An 8,040-nucleotide genomic window follows, 5' to 3' on the forward strand; every position below is an offset into this window, starting at 1 on the left:
CGAGTACATTTCCCCTGTGGGGGATCAGTAAAGCTGATCTTAACTTATCTTTTTACAGAATTACAGAAGCCTTAAGAAACAGTTAGATACAGGTCATCAGCTAAACTATAAGATACATTAATATGTGCTGAAGTACACTTTTTTAAACCAGTGTTGTTGTTTTGAAGTAAAGATATATTTAGTTGGAAAATAAATGCTGAATGAAGCAGTTTCAAGCTGAAGAACACTGTTTCTCCTACATTTTCAGCAGACAGGCCGTCAGGAGTTTCTTAAAGCCGAGCTGCCGCAGCAGCTAACATTAGCTTAGCTTGTTCTGGGTGCTCAGCTTGTTTTTATGGAAGGATTCCTTCCAAATGTATCATTTACAAGGTTATTAAAAGGGTCCTCCTCACCATAGCAACCCATAAAATAATGACAAAAGCAGTATTATGTAAAAATATCTGTATTTTTCTGATGTTCTTTTGGGTAGGAGTCTGAGAGCCGAGCTGCTGCTAACATTAGCTTTTTCCTCTGATATCTTTAGATCATGCATCCGCTGACTTAATTTCTTCATCCAATTTAAGATATAGTTAAATGGCCGAGATCCTCAAGCGACGGTTACGTGACTATTAACAGTAAGAAGCAGGCAGCTGGAAATGTTTCATATCCAGCCGACAACTTGAAACACTGTGAAACAATGCAATGAATCCCTGGGACGGTAACTGTTCAGGTTCATGTGTTACAACATGAATTTGTCTTAAGAGACACAAGTGCAAACTGTATGACTACATCGTATAGTTTCTTCGTCTGTGGTCCTCCATGTTTAGACGTTGATGACATCTATGAGGACATCCAGAGACCTGATCATCACCGCGGCTCCAACGGCTGGAGCTCCAGTGAGTTTGAGAGTTATGATGAGATGTCTGACGGTGAGAGCGTTCCTGCAACCGCCAAGAGCAGCAGCAGCAGCAGCAGCGGCGGCAGCAAGGTAACCCACACCCAGCTTTTTAATGTGAATTACCTTTAATGATAGGGACACAATGACATCAGTGGTGTGCTGTGGATAGATCTGTGGTTGTTCCTGTCCTCTGTTAGACAATGCATTAAAAATACAACAAAAGGGATAAAGGAACATTATGTAAAGAAGGTTCTTGCTCCTCCAGAGGGGTTAATAAATGTATGTGTTTACTGCCCTCTACTGGCTGAACCTCTGTGCAAGATTCATCTCGACAGATTCTACATGATCTGAATCTTTTGGCATGCGACCGGATTTTAGTACAGAAAGTGTTTGTGGTACGTTTGTAGTCAGAGTAGTGTTGACCAATCACGTGTCAGCAGGCTGCAGTGTATGTATTTCACTTTTTATTAATCTCTATAAACAGAAATCTGCATGTGAGTGCAGCTAACAATCTGCTCTAGATCATAAATTTCAACTTGACAGATATCTGCTTGACGCTGTGAAAGCTGATGAGCGTTAAGATTTCCCGTATTCCTTGAATGCATCATAAATGATAGCTCCACTCTCCATTCAACAAACTTGTCATGTTAAAGTAGTTTCCTTCTCCTCTTGAGGACAGACCTGACAAAGCTTCATGTTGTTCCTAATCTGCATCATGATGTTGTTCTTTAAACTGAAGAGCCGTTAATTAAAGTCGATCACAAGAAAATCTGTTTCTGTTTGGGCTTCATCCCGCTGCAGTAAGCCAGAGTGCAGCCTCTGTGTAACTTACTGTTTACAGTGAGACTGAGACTCAGCACAGACAGATGAACGGGCGCTCCTCCGGGGGATGGGACGAACCGAGAGATGACAGCGTTTATTTAGCAGACGTATCTGGAGGGAGAATTTCACTTCACTGTGATCTGAACACACGGTCGCTTCTCGAGCTGCACTGTAAACAATGCAGCGCACGGGGAAGGAACAAAAATGTTCATGCACTTATGCATACATTCACACATAAACAAACAAACACATGCAAGATGGTCTTTCCCTTTCCTGTCGCTGCTTATGTTGACCTCGAATAGTCCAAGTTGTAACAGAAACAGGGGGTGCATGAAATCCCTCATCTATAAAACATATCAGTGCTTCCTCTCACTCATATTTTCCACTTAGTAAGGATGAAATTGGCAGTTATTGTTCACCGAAAGTAACCGTTTACATCATCTGCTTGCAGTCATGTGTCGAAGAGCTGCTGCCTGCTGTGAAACATGTCGAGGTTTGCGTCACTTCAGCTCCAAACTGCAGGATGTTATTTTAGTCCACATGCAGGATGTCTGCTCATCAAAGTTATTTCAGTTCCACTTTTTCCACTTAGTTTTTCTTTCTATTTATATCACAGTTTAGTTCCTTCAACAGTTTGTTTTGTTGTAGTATTCAAATTCTTTAATGTTCCTGATTTATGTTAAATACATGACGTTTAATAAATAGAAGATTTATTGTAGCTGCTCGTCTTATGGGAGAACATTTTACAGTGCACATTTAGAGTCCGGAATAACTGAAGCTAAGGCAGAAAGGGATGATCAATAATGGATTTCTGTTGGCCAAAATGAGCTGATGATATGCATATTGGATAAGTGGAGGTGCAGATACATGCACATTTATTATTGTATTTTATTATATTATTATTATCTCCTGTGCTGGAATTAAGCTCGTGTGGGTGATTGATTTTAGAAGCATCCTTTTGTTATATTTGTTGAAATTATCTTTCCATCCTGACATCAATCAATCAAAAGCTCTGTCATTTAGACACCTCTCATTCAGTTCATTCAAAGCTTTATTTAGGCCTCAAAAATCATTGAGGTTTCCCTCATTTGTTACAATGTTACAATTTCATGGAGCAGACGCTTTTGTCCAAAGAGACGTACATCTGAGAGTTAATGCAACACAAGCAACGACCGAGACAGGAAGAGCCAACAAACAGTTTCAGGTGCGATCGGTCACTGGTGCTGACAGGAAGTGTATAGGCCGTTTTTTTGTTTGTTTGTTTGTTTGTTTGTTTTAAATAATAATAATCTTTATCAGCAACAGCAACAAGATCATAGTCATCATCATCATCATCATCATGAAAATCCTAATCAGCATAAACCACATCCTCGATGTCATCATCATCAACAGCATCAAAATCATTAAGGTCAGAGGTGTTCATAAAGAGCTGGGTCTTTAGCTTCTTCTTAAAGGTGACAGGGACTCTGTGGACCGAATGGAGTTTGGTAGCTCGTTCCACCACCGGGGGACGACAGAGGAGAAGAGTCTAGTTAGAGACTTAGGGCCCTGTTGTGATGGGAGCACCAGGCGCCTTTCATTGGCAGAGCGTAGTAGGCGGGACGAAGTGTACACCTGGATGAGGGCGTTCAGGTAGGCAGGAGACACTTTGGTTGCTGTTTTGTAAGCGAGCGACAGGGTTTGAATTTGATGCGAGCGGAGACTGGGAGCCAGTGGAGGGATGTGAACAGTGGAGGGATGTGAACAGTGGAGTGACATGTGACGTTTTGGGTTGATTGAAGAAAGACCAGTTGCGCTGCTGCGTTCTGGATCATCTGCAGAGGCTTGAATGTGCATGCTCTGACAGGTAGGGTCTGATCTTCCTGATGTTGTACAAAGCAAATCGACATGACCGAGCGATCGAGGCCACGTGAACCTCAAAGGTTAGCTGGCTGTCATTTGTGACGCCCAGGTTCCGGGCAGACGTAGTGGGTATGAGTTCAGTTTGTCCGAGCTGGATATTGATCTGTGGTTGCACAGAGGGACTGGCTTAGATGACAAGGAGCTCAGTCTTGGATAGGTTGAGCTGAAGGTGGTGATTTGCAATGATGTCTAGATACAGAAAATAACAATTAAAACAACCAAAAACACAAAACTCTGTGAAAACAATCGAAAGCTGAGGTGAAGAAGTTTGAGATCATCGCCTTGATTTGTCTGAGTGTCGATCCTGAGAGCGTGTTGTAAATTATTCCACACATTTAGAGCACAAAAGCTCGTATTTGGTTCACCGTAAACCCGAGGGACTTGAAGCATTAGACAGTTAGAGGAGCAGGTTTGGTGGAGTCCAGTGGTCCTGCTCAGCATGGATGTTATGTACGATGGCGAACGTCCAGTCAGGGATTTATAGATGAAAAGATACAAGTGTTTATCACGCCTCTGTGTCAGAGAAGACCAACCAACTTTGTTTTACAATATATGGTGCTGAATATAGGTATCTCTGCTTATGAAACTGAGAGCAGAGTGAAAGTGAGTCTGGGGATTTGAGAGCGAAAGCCCAAGCCGTCCATAATCTAGGACAGACAAAACACTGATTCATTTATAGCTTTTCTTTACTTAATAGGGAAGTGGGAAGTTTGCTGATGAGATTTTCCGATGGTGTTTAAATGTTGTGTAAGATGTATTCAGCCAGATACCAAAATCTCGAGGACTCCTGCACCACACGAGAGGCGAAAACTGACGTACCTGAGTTTTCTTCCCGACTTTAACAGATTACAACTTTTCTTTTCCTTACTTTTCAAAATGTTCAGATTTATTGGATGTAAAAAGAAAAAACATCAATTTAGGATAAATGTAAAACGCTTAAAGAGCAGCTCAGGTCATGTTTTAAGACTTATAAAATGCTCTGCTTGGAATGATAAATTGTGTCTGATATGTTTTTCTGCAAAACACATTTAATTACCTTGTAAAAATCCTCCCAAGGCATCTCCTCCTTCTCCTTCATTAAAAGTTCATGAATCTGTACAGGCCCCGCCCACTTTGACCATTTCCAACTTGCAACTTGTTGAAACTTAGCTAGCTTGAAATGTAGTAATTAGCAGTAGTAACGCTAACTCAGTAGTGAGTTTGCCAAAATGACGACGGTTACAGCCGGCTCGCGCATTGCTGAAGGTTACACATAATGATGCGCATAGCATCACCCCATCCAGTAACGGGATTGGCTCCTCAGGTTTGTGATGTCTCAAACCTGCCAATCTGCAAACGTGTTGTTCAGCCTGTCCTTGGTACACTGCAGGTAAAAAGCAGACCAGCCATGGAGATGATGCTGATTATGTCCCTGATGTGTCTTGTAGCACATGAAGAACACCACATGGAGATGTTTACAAGGTTAAACACTGGATTTCACTGGAGGGGGGCTTTAAAGGTGCATTGCCACTTACTGTATCTGATTGTGTCGTTATGGCATTAGATAATCTGAATGCAGCTTCAGTAACGTGCTTTATTAAAGCCTCAAATTATTGCCTGGAATATCATCAGAAATGTTCATTTTGGACCGTTGCAGATATTTGATTTTAACGCCTTAATGGGCTGAAACAAGTGACAGTGTCCTGCATCTGTTAAGGCAACTGGCTTTTCCACTCCCACTAGCTCTTTTCTTGTTGTAATCAGAAAACATTAGCGTCAAGGTCAATGGTTGCACGATACTTTGCGGGGCTGTGAAAACCTGCAGAGTTGGTGATAAGTCTCTGCATGCTCTACTTCTCTCATAGTCATTCGATCTGCAGAGGAGGGATCTTTTTGCAGGTACTGAATCATGTGACAAAAAAAACATCGACCTCTGTGCCCTGACCTTAAAAAGTACATGTTGGTCCAACCCCAAAAATAACCTTGTAGGGAAAAAACCTCAGATATTGTTAAAGTGAAGGTACAGTGTGAATGAAACCTGGTCCGATGAAAAGAGGAAGTGATCTCTGTCTGTCGCTCAGTCAGCACTTCTGCCTTCTGCCTTCTGCCACTGTGTGTTACTCCGCTGCTGTACTTTCCCCGCTCGCCTCGGCTCCTGTGAGAGTGTTTGAAAATGAAACAGTTTTATTTGAGTAAGCTGTCAGTGTGGAGATGTTACGATCATAAGGAGTGAGGAGTTTGTCAGCTGGTTGTGGGTGCAGAGGAGGTCGCTCCTGGATGTTCTTATGAGCCTTTTAAAGGTGATTCATTCAAATGGAAGAGATTCACTGACGTGTGGTAGGTGTTTTTTCTTCTGAGCATTTAGTCAAAGTAAATCAAAGTAAAAACAAAAGCTATGTACTAATTTATGAATATTTGAGTGCAAACGGGCTCTGAAGCGTTGGAAACATCCACCTAAAGGTTGACTGAGTGTTTTATATCATCAAATGTCACCAAGTTTCAAACTGTATTTAAAGTTTGTACTTCATCGACCAAGTTCATGTGTGGCAGAGAATTCTTGAAAATTGAATATAAATGCATTTGGTGAAGTTGGACAATCACTGTTGTGTTCAATGACTGTATATATAGATGGACGACGCGTCTCCATCTGCTCTCATTGTATGGAATTGATGCTAAAATAGCCCCTGTGATAGGCGCTGCCATCCTGCGATGGTGACGTCATATGGAGCCAGCGCAGTAGAGATCGGAGGGTGGAGCCGCCGTAGCCACTTCCGCTAACCAAAACACACACTTAACTTACTGAAAAAACAGCAAGGATCCCGCACACCAGCGTGTTTAACAGCAGAACAGCTTCTCTGTGTTGGTCTGAGGTTAACGTTCACAGGTATGGAAACTTCAATGACTGCAGTGATTGTTTTAGTTACGTTTCCACTCGCGGATCGTCCTCCACTCTGCTCACCCGGAGCTGATCGGCTGCAGGAGCCGGATTTGTCAACAGAGCTGTCAATCAACATTTTGACAGCATCAAATAACTAATTAAAAATAAACTTGTCAGAAAAATGAACACTTGGACATAAATCAGCATGATAAGAACTAACTATAATGACAGAAACCATGTTTGAGAAAAATGTATTTGATGTGTATTTTGATTTTATAGTTTGACTCATGTCCCATCTGTTAACATGAAGGAGGCGGGCTTTATGAGCTATACTGCAGCCAGTCAGCAGGGGGCACCCGAAATGTTTTGGCTTCACTTTTACGGAGCTGTCATGTCGGCCATCTTTTTATACAGTCTGTGGTTGTGTTTGTAAACCAACTGCATGTTTGCACACACAGAGCAGGGTTGAGTTTAAAGTCTAAAGAGGACGCGCTGCTGAATGGATTAATGTGACAGGTGCAAGCATATTCACATTTAATGACTTCTAAAGGCTTTGCCCCTTTTATGACTCTGCACCCCAAATTCACATCATCATGAAAACAACTCTAACAATTAAATAGTAACAAACAATCTGCTGTTCCATGGAAGAGATGAGAGAGAGAAGCTGGCAGCAGTCAGAGAGCATGAACGCTTCCTGTTGCTGATGTTTGTTATTCGGCTCAATCAGGGCTTCTTTATGTGTTGCCCCTTTATGGAGCCAGGGCTGTGGACAAACCGTGCAGACATTCATTTAGCAAACAGTTAGCAAACCATGAGGAGATATTTGCTAAATGTGTGTGTTAGATAAGAATCCCATATTCAACATTTAAACGGGTTAAAACAGGTTTTATACATTTGAATCAGTTTTTTGTTGATTTCTTGCAGTTTTTAAAAGTTTGACTTGATAATTTGGAGTTTCAGTGCCGGCCAGATTTCATTCAATATTCTGTTAAAATTCAGTTTGGACCTTGTGAGGGAGATTGTTTGGTAAATGCAACACATGTTCATTTTAATCAGGATTCATATAATATTTATAGATGGGCTCCCTTGCAGCATAGACCCCCTGTATGTTGCACATGTTCTAACTGGTCAATAGTTGTTATTTTGTGTACCAGACAGTCTATCAGAACTATTTATTAAATGGTTTACTAACTCCAAAACTCCAAACTAAACTCCTGGCTTCAGCAGACGAAGTTGCTTTTGTTTTTTCCTCTCGTTGAACTGAACTTTTTCCCGGTGTTCTGATCTTGAAGTCCGTCTCTCTGCTCTGTCTCTGCTGTTGGACCTTCAGCTGCCTGCAGACGTGCTGAAGCTGAAGGAGCGCTGTGCCATCACCAGGAAGGAGCTGGCCGTGCGTCTCAGCACACCTCATGTTGCCAACATCAAACAGAGCTGTGACACTAAGGTAGGATTTATTCTCTTCTCCTCCTTTACACTATTATAATTCAGCGTCTGAGGGAGGAAGGACTTGTTCCGATGTGGGCTGAAGAAGAATTTTCATATTTGCATATGTTCTATTTGTGTTCCGATTTAATTATCTGCA

This window comes from Semicossyphus pulcher, unplaced genomic scaffold, assembly GCF_022749685.1.
Source record: "Semicossyphus pulcher isolate SPU_LCO1_2020_fin unplaced genomic scaffold, fSemPul1.0.p SCAF_13, whole genome shotgun sequence".
NCBI classification, from domain to species: Eukaryota; Metazoa; Chordata; class Actinopteri; order Labriformes; family Labridae; genus Semicossyphus; species Semicossyphus pulcher.